Genomic DNA, 16,469 nt, shown 5'->3' with positions numbered 1-16,469 from the left:
CCACCACAAAGCCACCAAAGCCCCCCATTCCTTCCACAGCAGCAGCAGCAGCAGCAGCAGCAGCAGCAGCAGCAGCAGCCGCCGCCTGATTCTCCACCCACATCCACCACCGACGGTCAGGGCCTTGCAAATGGCCAGCTCCCGAGACCACACAGATGCTGGGCGGGTCTCCGCTCCTGCGTCTGGAGGAACACAAGGCGTTCCGACACCCAGTGACTCCTTCCAGCAGCCTTCGAAGCACACTCCCAAGCCACCAGGCTGCCGATCCACCTCCCAATGCTACAGGGACGCCTGTGTCCTCTGCCTGACAGGAGGCGTCTTGGACCAGACAGTCCCCGGTGCCCAGGAACCAACGCAAAGGCCTCTGGGCGCTTGCTGTGGCTTCCTATCCACACACTCTCCATCCCACCACTCAGCCTGCACCTGCAGCCTTGCCGCTGCACCTGGGTCCAGAAGGTGCTCTGGCGCCGTCTTGTGGACACCTGCTCTAACAGCAACTCTCAGGTTTTCCTCCTCTCTCTGCCTCAGCCGCCCCCCAGGGCGGCACTGGCTGGGGGCAATATGCTCCTGGAATGGCCTTCCCCCGCAGCTGCCGCCGCCGCGGCCGCCCCCGCCGCCGGCCTGATCTAGCAAGAAGGGCCAATCCAGGAGGGCCATTGCTCTCTCAAAGGCTTTCGGAGCCTGGAGGCCCACCTCCACCTTGCCACTCCATGCAAACCTTCAGCTCCCAACCCATCCTATCAGGACAGCCTTCTCCCTTTGGGAGATAGCCCTGCCACGATGCCGTTATGGAGACAGGTCCGTAGGTATGTACCCACTGATTTTGTTCATAGCTTTCCAGCTGTGACGCCTTCATTCCTATGCCAGAATACTGCTTCTTTCCGTTCATTCCTTTTGTCCTCTCTTTCCCTCGTGCTTCCTAGTGTATGGACCCCACCGCAGCTGGCCTGAGTTGTCTGCACGTCGATGTTTTCCCAGCAGCAGAGGTGAGCACGCCCGCCACAGGGACAAAGACAGCTCTGTTCCCCAGGGGATTGGGGGGACTCTTGGGGACACCTCCCTTTTTCGCAGTCAATCTACCAGCCTTAGGTCCGATTTCCGGACCAGCTGTATTGAGGGAACGGAAGAGGCTCCAAGGTAAAGACAAGGACGGCGTTTCAGGAGACCTCAGGCGAGAAACTGCCCAGGGATTAACACAGCTGCTCACCAAAGGATCACCGTTTGACCACCTTCCATGCACGACCCTCAGGCACTTTCCTCCTGGCACCAGAGCCCAGGTCAGCCTGGGGTCTCCCAATCAACAGCTCGACCGCAGACACCAGCCAACAGCCCAACAAAACCCCAAACCCAAGGGGAAAATGGCAAAAGACCTCAAGAGACATTTCCCGAAACAGACATGCAGAGGGCAAAAAGCACTGGGAGACATGTGCCCCGCATCCCTCATGAGGAGAGACATGCACGTCAAAGGGACTCTGCAGGACCAACCCACCTCTCTCTGAAGGGCCACCATTAGGAAGTCTACAAGGCACACATCCCTGAGAGGGTGTGGACAAGAAGATGCCCTCCTCCACGGTGGGTATTTTTGTACGTGTGGACAACCGCGATGGACCACACGATCGAGGGAATCCACAAAAATCAATAGCGGACGACCTCAGCACCCAGGCCTCCCACTCTTGGTCCTATTTCTGGAATTGGGTCTTTGAAAAATGTAAAAGCCCCCGCTATGTTCATGCAGCACTCTTCCCAATAGCCAGACATGGAAAACAACTCAATGTCCATCGAGAGATGATTGGATTAGGAAGAGAGTGGATATGTACACATTGGAATGCTCCTCAAACATTGAGAAAAAAAAAAAGCAGAACCCCGAAAACCCCAGAGCAAGAGGAAAATGCCATTCGCAGCCATGTAGGTGGCACGAGAAGCTAGGTGACACCTCGTTTCATACTAGGTGAACTAAGTCGGAACACGAACGACACATACCAAGGGCTATCCCTTCTATGTGGAAGCTAGCGAATGGAACCAACGAACCTTTCTATGTAGAAGCAGCTCATAGACTGGAAAACATCGCTGTGGTTGCCAGATGGTAGGGGGAGGCTGTGGGAAGGCCTGGGATTTGGGAGTGGTAGCGTCAACCTCTTGTGCTTGGCATGTGTTAGCAATGAAGTCCTGCTCTATAGCACAGGGATTCTACCTGGCCACTTCTGTGGAACCAAAATGGAAGACACTGCGACCAAAAGAAGATGCATATACATGTACGACTGGATCGCGTTTGTGCTCAAGTGAAACTGGGCACCATACATCCGTGAGAATGGAAAATAATCACCGATAAAATCCCACACCCTTAATGGCTTGGGATTCCCCACAGCATGTGCTATGGTGCATAGCCCTGCCTCTCAGGAGAAGCCAGGCGGGCTCCGTTGACCCTGACAAGGGGCACTGGCACTATGAGCTGGGACCCGACGTGATGACCAAGCGTGGACAAATTTCTTTCTGTACTAGCATTTCCTTTTATGTTTCTAAATCCCTAATTGATGTTCCTGCCCCCATGTGTGGCATGCAGATACACTCTGCCCCGGCAATGAATCCACTGCGATGCTGTCCATCCCAAGGCTTGCCCTTCAAACACTCTGCCACCTGAGGCAGAGGGTCAGGAGAGCCTTTGGGACGGCCTCATCTGGCAATACCCTTAGCTACACTGTCAGAATAAGCATGTGTACCCCTTTTCTTCTTTCTCAATTAAGCTCATACTGTCCCCATCTCTTCGTCTTTATAAATGGATCTCGATGCCCCCTGTGACAATGGGGTGCCCTTTGGCCAGACGTGGATCTCGCTGGAGCCATGTCCACAGCCACAGCACTGACAGATAGACACTCTCAAGCCAGGCAGCCACGAGGGAACTCCCTGAGAGCTTGCTGGGTGATTCCAATCAACCCTGCTTCATTCACCAGACCTGGGTTCGCTCAGGCCTCCATACCCTGGCCCCGTCCGGAAACGGGAGGCTCCTCTCAAAAGGCAAGAAGGAAACTCCCCTGAGCCTTTGGAAGGGAGAAGCACAGGGATTCGCCCAGCTCTGGGTCCACCACAAAGCCACCAAAGCCCCCCATTCCTTCCACAGCAGCAGCAGCAGCAGCAGCAGCAGCAGCAGCAGCAGCAGCCGCCTGATTCTCCACCCACATCCACCACCGACGGTCAGGGCCTTGCAAATGGCCAGCTCCCGAGACCACACAGATGCTGGGCGGGTCTCCGCTCCTGCGTCTGGAGGAACACAAGGCGTTCCGACACCCAGTGACTCCTTCCAGCAGCCTTCGAAGCACACTCCCAAGCCACCAGGCTGCCGATCCACCTCCCAATGCTACAGGGACGCCTGTGTCCTCTGCCTGACAGGAGGCGTCTTGGACCAGACAGTCCCCGGTGCCCAGGAACCAACGCAAAGGCCTCTGGGCGCTTGCTGTGGCTTCCTATCCACACACTCTCCATCCCACCACTCAGCCTGCACCTGCAGCCTTGCCGCTGCACCTGGGTCCAGAAGGTGCTCTGGCGCCGTCTTGTGGACACCTGCTCTAACAGCAACTCTCAGGTTTTCCTCCTCTCTCTGCCTCAGCCGCCCCCCAGGGCGGCACTGGCTGGGGGCAATATGCTCCTGGAATGGCCTTCCCCCGCAGCTGCCGCCGCCGCGGCCGCCCCCGCCGCCGGCCTGATCTAGCAAGAAGGGCCAATCCAGGAGGGCCATTGCTCTCTCAAAGGCTTTCGGAGCCTGGAGGCCCACCTCCACCTTGCCACTCCATGCAAACCTTCAGCTCCCAACCCATCCTATCAGGACAGCCTTCTCCCTTTGGGAGATAGCCCTGCCACGATGCCGTTATGGAGACAGGTCCGTAGGTATGTACCCACTGATTTTGTTCATAGCTTTCCAGCTGTGACGCCTTCATTCCTATGCCAGAATACTGCTTCTTTCCGTTCATTCCTTTTGTCCTCTCTTTCCCTCGTGCTTCCTAGTGTATGGACCCCACCGCAGCTGGCCTGAGTTGTCTGCACGTCGATGTTTTCCCAGCAGCAGAGGTGAGCACGCCCGCCACAGGGACAAAGACAGCTCTGTTCCCCAGGGGATTGGGGGGACTCTTGGGGACACCTCCCTTTTTCGCAGTCAATCTACCAGCCTTAGGTCCGATTTCCGGACCAGCTGTATTGAGGGAACGGAAGAGGCTCCAAGGTAAAGACAAGGACGGCGTTTCAGGAGCCCTCAGGCGAGAAACTGCCCAGGGATTAACACAGCTGCTCACCAAAGGATCACCGTTTGACCACCTTCCATGCACGACCCTCAGGCACTTTCCTCCTGGCACCAGAGCCCAGGTCAGCCTGGGGTCTCCCAATCAACAGCTCGACCGCAGACACCAGCCAACAGCCCAACAAAACCCCAAACCCAAGGGGAAAATGGCAAAAGACCTCAAGAGACATTTCCCGAAACAGACATGCAGAGGGCAAAAAGCACTGGGAGACATGTGCCCCGCATCCCTCATGAGGAGAGACATGCACGTCAAAGGGACTCTGCAGGACCAACCCACCTCTCTCTGAAGGGCCACCATTAGGAAGTCTACAAGGCACACATCCCTGAGAGGGTGTGGACAAGAAGATGCCCTCCTCCACGGTGGGTATTTTTGTACGTGTGGACAACCGCGATGGACCACACGATCGAGGGAATCCACAAAAATCAATAGCGGACGACCTCAGCACCCAGGCCTCCCACTCTTGGTCCTATTTCCGGAATTGGGTCTTTGAAAAATGTAAAAGCCCCCGCTATGTTCATGCAGCACACTTCCCAATAGCCAGCCATGGAAAACAACTCAATGTCCATCGAGAGATGATTGGATTAGGAAGAGAGTGGATATGTACACATTGGAATGCTCCTCAAACATTGAGAAAAAAAAAAAAGCAGAACCCCAAAAACCCCAGAGCAAGAGGAAAATGCCATTCGCAGCCATGTAGGTGGCACGAGAAGCTAGGTGACACCTCGTTTCATACTAGGTGAACTAAGTCGGAACACGAACGACACATACCAAGGGCTATCCCTTCTATGTGGAAGCTAGCGAATGGAACCAACGAACCTTTCTATGTAGAAGCAGCTCATAGACTGGAAAACATCGCTGTGGTTGCCAGATGGTAGGGGGAGGCTGTGGGAAGGCCTGGGATTTGGGAGTGGTAGCGTCAACCTCTTGTGCTTGGCATGTGTTAGCAATGAAGTCCTGCTCTATAGCACAGGGATTCTACCTGGCCACTTCTGTGGAACCAAAATGGAAGACACTGCGACCAAAAGAAGATGCATATACATGTACGACTGGATCGCGTTTGTGCTCAAGTGAAACTGGGCACCATACATCCGTGAGAATGGAAAATAATCACCGATAAAATCCCACACCCTTAATGGCTTGGGATTCCCCACAGCATGTGCTATGCTACATAGCCCTGCCTCTCAGGAGAAGCCAGGCGGGCTCCGTTGACCCTGACAAGGGGCACTGGCACTATGAGCTGGGACCCGACGTGATGACCAAGCGTGGATAAATTTCTTTCTGTACTAGCATTTCCTTTTATGTTTCTAAATCCCTAATTGATGTTCCTGCCCCCATGTGTGGCATGCAGATACACTCTGCCCCGGCAATGAATCCACTGCGATGCTGTCCATCCCAAGGCTTGCCCTTCAAACACTCTGCCACCTGAGGCAGAGGGTCAGGAGAGCCTTTGGGACTGCCTCATCTGGCAATACCCTTAGCTACACTGTCAGAATAAGCATGTGTACCCCTTTTCTTCTTTCTCAATTAAGCTCATACTGTCCCCATCTCTTCGTCTTTATAAATGGATCTCGATGCCCCCTGTGACAATGGGGTGCCCTTTGGCCAGACTTGGATCTCGCTGGAGCCATGTCCACAGCCACAGCACTGCCAGATAGACACTCTCAAGCCAGGCAGCCACGAGGGAACTCCCTGAGAGCTTGCTGGGTGATTCCAATCAACCCTGCTTCATTCACCAGACCTGGGTTCGCTCAGGCCTCCATACCCTGGCCCCGTCTGGAAACGGGAGGCTCCTCTCAAAAGGCAAGAAGGAAACTCCCCTGAGCCTTTGGAAGGGAGAAGCACAGGGATTCGCCCAGCTCTGGGTCCACCACAAAGCCACCAAAGCCCCCCATTCCTTCCACAGCAGCAGCAGCAGCAGCAGCAGCAGAAGCAGCAGCCTCATTCTCCACCTACATCCACCACCGACGGTCAGGGCCTTGCAAATGGCCAGCTCCCGAGACCACACAGATGCTGGGCGGGTCTCCGCTCCTGCGTCTGGAGGAACACAAGGCGTTCCGACACCCAGTGACTCCTTCCAGCAGCCTTCGAAGCACACTCCCAAGCCACCAGGCTGCCGATCCACCTCCCAATGCTACAGGGACGCCTGTGTCCTCTGCCTGACAGGAGGCGTCTTGGACCAGACAGTCCCCGGTGCCCAGGAACCAACGCAAAGGCCTCTGGGCGCTTGCTGTGGCTTCCTATCCACACACTCTCCATCCCACCACTCAGCCTGCACCTGCAGCCTTGCCGCTGCACCTGGGTCCAGAAGGTGCTCTGGCGCCGTCTTGTGGACACCTGCTCTAACAGCAACTCTCAGGTTTTCCTCCTCTCTCTGCCTCAGCCGCCCCCCAGGGCGGCACTGGCTGGGGGCAATATGCTCCTGGAATGGCCTTCCCCCGCAGCTGCCGCCGCCGCGGCCGCCCCCGCCGCCGGCCTGATCTAGCAAGAAGGGCCAATCCAGGAGGGCCATTGCTCTCTCAAAGGCTTTCGGAGCCTGGAGGCCCACCTCCACCTTGCCACTCCATGCAAACCTTCAGCTCCCAACCCATCCTATCAGGACAGCCTTCTCCCTTTGGGAGATAGCCCTGCCACGATGCCGTTATGGAGACAGGTCCGTAGGTATGTACCCACTGATTTTGTTCATAGCTTTCCAGCTGTGACGCCTTCATTCCTATGCCAGAATACTGCTTCTTTCCGTTCATTCCTTTTGTCCTCTCTTTCCCTCGTGCTTCCTAGTGTATGGACCCCACCGCAGCTGGCGTGAGTTGTCTGCACGTCGATGTTTTCCCAGCAGCAGAGGTGAGCACGCCCGCCACAGGGACAAAGACAGCTCTGTTCCCCAGGGGATTGGGGGGACTCTTGGGGACACCTCCCTTTTTCGCAGTCAATCTACCAGCCTTAGGTCCGATTTCCGGACCAGCTGTATTGAGGGAACGGAAGAGGCTCCAAGGTAAAGACAAGGACGGCGTTTCAGGAGACCTCAGGCGAGAAACTGCCCAGGGATTAACACAGCTGCTCACCAAAGGATCACCGTTTGACCACCTTCCATGCACGACCCTCAGGCACTTTCCTCCTGGCACCAGAGCCCAGGTCAGCCTGGGGTCTCCCAATCAACAGCTCGACCGCAGACACCAGCCAACAGCCCAACAAAACCCCAAACCCAAGGGGAAAATGGCAAAAGACCTCAAGAGACATTTCCCGAAACAGACATGCAGAGGGCAAAAAGCACTGGGAGACATGTGCCCCGCATCCCTCATGAGGAGAGACATGCACGTCAAAGGGACTCTGCAGGACCAACCCACCTCTCTCTGAAGGGCCACCATTAGGAAGTCTACAAGGCACACATCCCTGAGAGGGTGTGGACAAGAAGATGCCCTCCTCCACGGTGGGTATTTTTGTACGTGTGGACAACCGCGATGGACCACACGATCGAGGGAATCCACAAAAATCAATAGCGGACGACCTCAGCACCCAGGCCTCCCACTCTTGGTCCTATTTCTGGAATTGGGTCTTTGAAAAATGTAAAAGCCCCCGCTATGTTCATGCAGCACTCTTCCCAATAGCCAGACATGGAAAACAACTCAATGTCCATCGAGAGATGATTGGATTAGGAAGAGAGTGGATATGTACACATTGGAATGCTCCTCAAACATTGAGAAAAAAAAAAAGCAGAACCCCGAAAACCCCAGAGCAAGAGGAAAATGCCATTCGCAGCCATGTAGGTGGCACGAGAAGCTAGGTGACACCTCGTTTCATACTAGGTGAACTAAGTCGGAACACGAACGACACATACCAAGGGCTATCCCTTCTATGTGGAAGCTAGCAAATGGAACCAACGAACCTTTCTATGTAGAAGCAGCTCATAGACTGGAAAACATCGCTGTGGTTGCCAGATGGTAGGGGGAGGCTGTGGGAAGGCCTGGGATTTGGGAGTGGTAGCGTCAACCTCTTGTGCTTGGCATGTGTTAGCAATGAAGTCCTGCTCTATAGCACAGGGATTCTACCTGGCCACTTCTGTGGAACCAAAATGGAAGACACTGCGACCAAAAGAAGATGCATATACATGTACGACTGGATCGCGTTTGTGCTCAAGTGAAACTGGGCACCATACATCCGTGAGAATGGAAAATAATCACCGATAAAATCCCACACCCTTAATGGCTTGGGATTCCCCACAGCATGTGCTATGGTGCATAGCCCTGCCTCTCAGGAGAAGCCAGGCGGGCTCCGTTGACCCTGACAAGGGGCACTGGCACTATGAGCTGGGACCCGACGTGATGACCAAGCGTGGACAAATTTCTTTCTGTACTAGCATTTCCTTTTATGTTTCTAAATCCCTAATTGATGTTCCTGCCCCCATGTGTGGCATGCAGATACACTCTGCCCCGGCAATGAATCCACTGCGATGCTGTCCATCCCAAGGCTTGCCCTTCAAACACTCTGCCACCTGAGGCAGAGGGTCAGGAGAGCCTTTGGGACGGCCTCATCTGGCAATACCCTTAGCTACACTGTCAGAATAAGCATGTGTACCCCTTTTCTTCTTTCTCAATTAAGCTCATACTGTCCCCATCTCTTCGTCTTTATAAATGGATCTCGATGCCCCCTGTGACAATGGGGTGCCCTTTGGCCAGACGTGGATCTCGCTGGAGCCATGTCCACAGCCACAGCACTGACAGATAGACACTCTCAAGCCAGGCAGCCACGAGGGAACTCCCTGAGAGCTTGCTGGGTGATTCCAATCAACCCTGCTTCATTCACCAGACCTGGGTTCGCTCAGGCCTCCATACCCTGGCCCCGTCCGGAAACGGGAGGCTCCTCTCAAAAGGCAAGAAGGAAACTCCCCTGAGCCTTTGGAAGGGAGAAGCACAGGGATTCGCCCAGCTCTGGGTCCACCACAAAGCCACCAAAGCCCCCCATTCCTTCCACAGCAGCAGCAGCAGCAGCAGCAGCAGCAGCAGCAGCAGCAGCCGCCTGATTCTCCACCCACATCCACCACCGACGGTCAGGGCCTTGCAAATGGCCAGCTCCCGAGACCACACAGATGCTGGGCGGGTCTCCGCTCCTGCGTCTGGAGGAACACAAGGCGTTCCGACACCCAGTGACTCCTTCCAGCAGCCTTCGAAGCACACTCCCAAGCCACCAGGCTGCCGATCCACCTCCCAATGCTACAGGGACGCCTGTGTCCTCTGCCTGACAGGAGGCGTCTTGGACCAGACAGTCCCCGGTGCCCAGGAACCAACGCAAAGGCCTCTGGGCGCTTGCTGTGGCTTCCTATCCACACACTCTCCATCCCACCACTCAGCCTGCACCTGCAGCCTTGCCGCTGCACCTGGGTCCAGAAGGTGCTCTGGCGCCGTCTTGTGGACACCTGCTCTAACAGCAACTCTCAGGTTTTCCTCCTCTCTCTGCCTCAGCCGCCCCCCAGGGCGGCACTGGCTGGGGGCAATATGCTCCTGGAATGGCCTTCCCCCGCAGCTGCCGCCGCCGCGGCCGCCCCCGCCGCCGGCCTGATCTAGCAAGAAGGGCCAATCCAGGAGGGCCATTGCTCTCTCAAAGGCTTTCGGAGCCTGGAGGCCCACCTCCACCTTGCCACTCCATGCAAACCTTCAGCTCCCAACCCATCCTATCAGGACAGCCTTCTCCCTTTGGGAGATAGCCCTGCCACGATGCCGTTATGGAGACAGGTCCGTAGGTATGTACCCACTGATTTTGTTCATAGCTTTCCAGCTGTGACGCCTTCATTCCTATGCCAGAATACTGCTTCTTTCCGTTCATTCCTTTTGTCCTCTCTTTCCCTCGTGCTTCCTAGTGTATGGACCCCACCGCAGCTGGCCTGAGTTGTCTGCACGTCGATGTTTTCCCAGCAGCAGAGGTGAGCACGCCCGCCACAGGGACAAAGACAGCTCTGTTCCCCAGGGGATTGGGGGGACTCTTGGGGACACCTCCCTTTTTCGCAGTCAATCTACCAGCCTTAGGTCCGATTTCCGGACCAGCTGTATTGAGGGAACGGAAGAGGCTCCAAGGTAAAGACAAGGACGGCGTTTCAGGAGACCTCAGGCGAGAAACTGCCCAGGGATTAACACAGCTGCTCACCAAAGGATCACCGTTTGACCACCTTCCATGCACGACCCTCAGGCACTTTCCTCCTGGCACCAGAGCCCAGGTCAGCCTGGGGTCTCCCAATCAACAGCTCGACCGCAGACACCAGCCAACAGCCCAACAAAACCCCAAACCCAAGGGGAAAATGGCAAAAGACCTCAAGAGACATTTCCCGAAACAGACATGCAGAGGGCAAAAAGCACTGGGAGACATGTGCCCCGCATCCCTCATGAGGAGAGACATGCACGTCAAAGGGACTCTGCAGGACCAACCCACCTCTCTCTGAAGGGCCACCATTAGGAAGTCTACAAGGCACACATCCCTGAGAGGGTGTGGACAAGAAGATGCCCTCCTCCACGGTGGGTATTTTTGTACGTGTGGACAACCGCGATGGACCACACGATCGAGGGAATCCACAAAAATCAATAGCGGACGACCTCAGCACCCAGGCCTCCCACTCTTGGTCCTATTTCTGGAATTGGGTCTTTGAAAAATGTAAAAGCCCCCGCTATGTTCATGCAGCACTCTTCCCAATAGCCAGACATGGAAAACAACTCAATGTCCATCGAGAGATGATTGGATTAGGAAGAGAGTGGATATGTACACATTGGAATGCTCCTCAAACATTGAGAAAAAAAAAAAGCAGAACCCCGAAAACCCCAGAGCAAGAGGAAAATGCCATTCGCAGCCATGTAGGTGGCACGAGAAGCTAGGTGACACCTCGTTTCATACTAGGTGAACTAAGTCGGAACACGAACGACACATACCAAGGGCTATCCCTTCTATGTGGAAGCTAGCAAATGGAACCAACGAACCTTTCTATGTAGAAGCAGCTCATAGACTGGAAAACATCGCTGTGGTTGCCAGATGGTAGGGGGAGGCTGTGGGAAGGCCTGGGATTTGGGAGTGGTAGCGTCAACCTCTTGTGCTTGGCATGTGTTAGCAATGAAGTCCTGCTCTATAGCACAGGGATTCTACCTGGCCACTTCTGTGGAACCAAAATGGAAGACACTGCGACCAAAAGAAGATGCATATACATGTACGACTGGATCGCGTTTGTGCTCAAGTGAAACTGGGCACCATACATCCGTGAGAATGGAAAATAATCACCGATAAAATCCCACACCCTTAATGGCTTGGGATTCCCCACAGCATGCGCTATGCTACATAGCCCTGCCTCTCAGGAGAAGCCAGGCGGGCTCCGTTGACCCTGACAAGGGGCACTGGCACTATGAGCTGGGACCCGACGTGATGACCAAGCGTGGACAAATTTCTTTCTGTACTAGCATTTCCTTTTATGTTTCTAAATCCCTAATTGATGTTCCTGCCCCCATGTGTGGCATGCAGATACACTCTGCCCCGGCAATGAATCCACTGCGATGCTGTCCATCCCAAGGCTTGCCCTTCAAACACTCTGCCACCTGAGGCAGAGGGTCAGGAGAGCCTTTGGGACTGCCTCATCTGGCAATACCCTTAGCTACACTGTCAGAATAAGCATGTGTACCCCTTTTCTTCTTTCTCAATTAAGCTCATACTGTCCCCATCTCTTCGTCTTTATAAATGGATCTCGATGCCCCCTGTGACAATGGGGTGCCCTTTGGCCAGACTTGGATCTCGCTGGAGCCATGTCCACAGCCACAGCACTGCCAGATAGACACTCTCAAGCCAGGCAGCCACGAGGGAACTCCCTGAGAGCTTGCTGGGTGATTCCAATCAACCCTGCTTCATTCACCAGACCTGGGTTCGCTCAGGCCTCCATACCCTGGCCCCGTCCGGAAACGGGAGGCTCCTCTCAAAAGGCAAGAAGGAAACTCCCCTGAGCCTTTGGAAGGGAGAAGCACAGGGATTCGCCCAGCTCTGGGTCCACCACAAAGCCACCAAAGCCCCCCATTCCTTCCACAGCAGCAGCAGCAGCAGCAGCAGCAGCAGCAGCAGCAGCAGCCGCCTGATTCTCCACCCACATCCACCACCGACGGTCAGGGCCTTGCAAATGGCCAGCTCCCGAGACCACACAGATGCTGGGCGGGTCTCCGCTCCTGCGTCTGGAGGAACACAAGGCGTTCCGACACCCAGTGACTCCTTCCAGCAGCCTTCGAAGCACACTCCCAAGCCACCAGGCTGCCGATCCACCTCCCAATGCTACAGGGACGCCTGTGTCCTCTGCCTGACAGGAGGCGTCTTGGACCAGACAGTCCCCGGTGCCCAGGAACCAACGCAAAGGCCTCTGGGCGCTTGCTGTGGCTTCCTATCCACACACTCTCCATCCCACCACTCAGCCTGCACCTGCAGCCTTGCCGCTGCACCTGGGTCCAGAAGGTGCTCTGGCGCCGTCTTGTGGACACCTGCTCTAACAGCAACTCTCAGGTTTTCCTCCTCTCTCTGCCTCAGCCGCCCCCCAGGGCGGCACTGGCTGGGGGCAATATGCTCCTGGAATGGCCTTCCCCCGCAGCTGCCGCCGCCGCGGCCGCCCCCGCCGCCGGCCTGATCTAGCAAGAAGGGCCAATCCAGGAGGGCCATTGCTCTCTCAAAGGCTTTCGGAGCCTGGAGGCCCACCTCCACCTTGCCACTCCATGCAAACCTTCAGCTCCCAACCCATCCTATCAGGACAGCCTTCTCCCTTTGGGAGATAGCCCTGCCACGATGCCGTTATGGAGACAGGTCCGTAGGTATGTACCCACTGATTTTGTTCATAGCTTTCCAGCTGTGACGCCTTCATTCCTATGCCAGAATACTGCTTCTTTCCGTTCATTCCTTTTGTCCTCTCTTTCCCTCGTGCTTCCTAGTGTATGGACCCCACCGCAGCTGGCCTGAGTTGTCTGCACGTCGATGTTTTCCCAGCAGCAGAGGTGAGCACGCCCGCCACAGGGACAAAGACAGCTCTGTTCCCCAGGGGATTGGGGGGACTCTTGGGGACACCTCCCTTTTTCGCAGTCAATCTACCAGCCTTAGGTCCGATTTCCGGACCAGCTGTATTGAGGGAACGGAAGAGGCTCCAAGGTAAAGACAAGGACGGCGTTTCAGGAGACCTCAGGCGAGAAACTGCCCAGGGATTAACACAGCTGCTCACCAAAGGATCACCGTTTGACCACCTTCCATGCACGACCCTCAGGCACTTTCCTCCTGGCACCAGAGCCCAGGTCAGCCTGGGGTCTCCCAATCAACAGCTCGACCGCAGACACCAGCCAACAGCCCAACAAAACCCCAAACCCAAGGGGAAAATGGCAAAAGACCTCAAGAGACATTTCCCGAAACAGACATGCAGAGGGCAAAAAGCACTGGGAGACATGTGCCCCGCATCCCTCATGAGGAGAGACATGCACGTCAAAGGGACTCTGCAGGACCAACCCACCTCTCTCTGAAGGGCCACCATTAGGAAGTCTACAAGGCACACATCCCTGAGAGGGTGTGGACAAGAAGATGCCCTCCTCCACGGTGGGTATTTTTGTACGTGTGGACAACCGCGATGGACCACACGATCGAGGGAATCCACAAAAATCAATAGCGGACGACCTCAGCACCCAGGCCTCCCACTCTTGGTCCTATTTCCGGAATTGGGTCTTTGAAAAATGTAAAAGCCCCCGCTATGTTCATGCAGCACACTTCCCAATAGCCAGCCATGGAAAACAACTCAATGTCCATCGAGAGATGATTGGATTAGGAAGAGAGTGGATATGTACACATTGGAATGCTCCTCAAACATTGAGAAAAAAAAAAAAGCAGAACCCCGAAAACCCCAGAGCAAGAGGAAAATGCCATTCGCAGCCATGTAGGTGGCACGAGAAGCTAGGTGACACCTCGTTTCATACTAGGTGAACTAAGTCGGAACACGAACGACACATACCAAGGGCTATCCCTTCTATGTGGAAGCTAGCAAATGGAACCAACGAACCTTTCTATGTAGAAGCAGCTCATAGACTGGAAAACATCGCTGTGGTTGCCAGATGGTAGGGGGAGGCTGTGGGAAGGCCTGGGATTTGGGAGTGGTAGCGTCAACCTCTTGTGCTTGGCATGTGTTAGCAATGAAGTCCTGCTCTATAGCACAGGGATTCTACCTGGCCACTTCTGTGGAACCAAAATGGAAGACACTGCGACCAAAAGAAGATGCATATACATGTACGACTGGATCGCGTTTGTGCTCAAGTGAAACTGGGCACCATACATCCGTGAGAATGGAAAATAATCACCGATAAAATCCCACACCCTTAATGGCTTGGGATTCCCCACAGCATGTGCTATGCTACATAGCCCTGCCTCTCAGGAGAAGCCAGGCGGGCTCCGTTGACCCTGACAAGGGGCACTGGCACTATGAGCTGGGACCCGACGTGATGACCAAGCGTGGATAAATTTCTTTCTGTACTAGCATTTCCTTTTATGTTTCTAAATCCCTAATTGATGTTCCTGCCCCCATGTGTGGCATGCAGATACACTCTGCCCCGGCAATGAATCCACTGCGATGCTGTCCATCCCAAGGCTTGCCCTTCAAACACTCTGCCACCTGAGGCAGAGGGTCAGGAGAGCCTTTGGGACTGCCTCATCTGGCAATACCCTTAGCTACACTGTCAGAATAAGCATGTGTACCCCTTTTCTTCTTTCTCAATTAAGCTCATACTGTCCCCATCTCTTCGTCTTTATAAATGGATCTCGATGCCCCCTGTGACAATGGGGTGCCCTTTGGCCAGACTTGGATCTCGCTGGAGCCATGTCCACAGCCACAGCACTGCCAGATAGACACTCTCAAGCCAGGCAGCCACGAGGGAACTCCCTGAGAGCTTGCTGGGTGATTCCAATCAACCCTGCTTCATTCACCAGACCTGGGTTCGCTCAGGCCTCCATACCCTGGCCCCGTCTGGAAACGGGAGGCTCCTCTCAAAAGGCAAGAAGGAAACTCCCCTGAGCCTTTGGAAGGGAGAAGCACAGGGATTCGCCCAGCTCTGGGTCCACCACAAAGCCACCAAAGCCCCCCATTCCTTCCACAGCAGCAGCAGCAGCAGCAGCAGCAGAAGCAGCAGCCTCATTCTCCACCTACATCCACCACCGACGGTCAGGGCCTTGCAAATGGCCAGCTCCCGAGACCACACAGATGCTGGGCGGGTCTCCGCTCCTGCGTCTGGAGGAACACAAGGCGTTCCGACACCCAGTGACTCCTTCCAGCAGCCTTCGAAGCACACTCCCAAGCCACCAGGCTGCCGATCCACCTCCCAATGCTACAGGGACGCCTGTGTCCTCTGCCTGACAGGAGGCGTCTTGGACCAGACAGTCCCCGGTGCCCAGGAACCAACGCAAAGGCCTCTGGGCGCTTGCTGTGGCTTCCTATCCACACACTCTCCATCCCACCACTCAGCCTGCACCTGCAGCCTTGCCGCTGCACCTGGGTCCAGAAGGTGCTCTGGCGCCGTCTTGTGGACACCTGCTCTAACAGCAACTCTCAGGTTTTCCTCCTCTCTCTGCCTCAGCCGCCCCCCAGGGCGGCACTGGCTGGGGGCAATATGCTCCTGGAATGGCCTTCCCCCGCAGCTGCCGCCGCCGCGGCCGCCCCCGCCGCCGGCCTGATCTAGCAAGAAGGGCCAATCCAGGAGGGCCATTGCTCTCTCAAAGGCTTTCGGAGCCTGGAGGCCCACCTCCACCTTGCCACTCCATGCAAACCTTCAGCTCCCAACCCATCCTATCAGGACAGCCTTCTCCCTTTGGGAGATAGCCCTGCCACGATGCCGTTATGGAGACAGGTCCGTAGGTATGTACCCACTGATTTTGTTCATAGCTTTCCAGCTGTGACGCCTTCATTCCTATGCCAGAATACTGCTTCTTTCCGTTCATTCCTTTTGTCCTCTCTTTCCCTCGTGCTTCCTAGTGTATGGACCCCACCGCAGCTGGCCTGAGTTGTCTGCACGTCGATGTTTTCCCAGCAGCAGAGGTGAGCACGCCCGCCACAGGGACAAAGACAGCTCTGTTCCCCAGGGGATTGGGGGGACTCTTGGGGACACCTCCCTTTTTCGCAGTCAATCTACCAGCCTTAGGTCCGATTTCCGGACCAGCTGTATTGAGGGA

General features: G+C 55.4%; 1 long non-coding RNA gene across 1 annotated transcript; it reads right to left on the bottom strand.

The window, feature by feature from the left end:
- Positions 1-8,644: 8,644 nt before the first annotated feature.
- LOC146402235 (uncharacterized) lies at positions 8,645-14,905 on the bottom strand. Its single transcript, XR_014808627.1, has 2 exons — positions 14,782-14,905; positions 8,645-14,656 (listed from the first exon to the last, which is right to left on the bottom strand). It is a non-coding gene; the product is annotated as an uncharacterized LOC146402235 (long non-coding RNA).
- Between the last annotated feature and the right edge of the window lie 1,564 nt (positions 14,906-16,469).

Source organism: Sus scrofa, chromosome 6, assembly GCF_054392235.1.
Source record: "Sus scrofa isolate SSC_HxYL_T2T_F1_AM1 chromosome 6, Sscrofa_HxYL_maternal_Yorkshire_Landrace_v2.0, whole genome shotgun sequence".
Taxonomy (NCBI): domain Eukaryota; kingdom Metazoa; phylum Chordata; class Mammalia; order Artiodactyla; family Suidae; genus Sus; species Sus scrofa.
The sequence above is the reverse complement of the archived record's forward strand: the minus strand, read 5'-3'. Positions and strand labels throughout refer to the sequence as shown.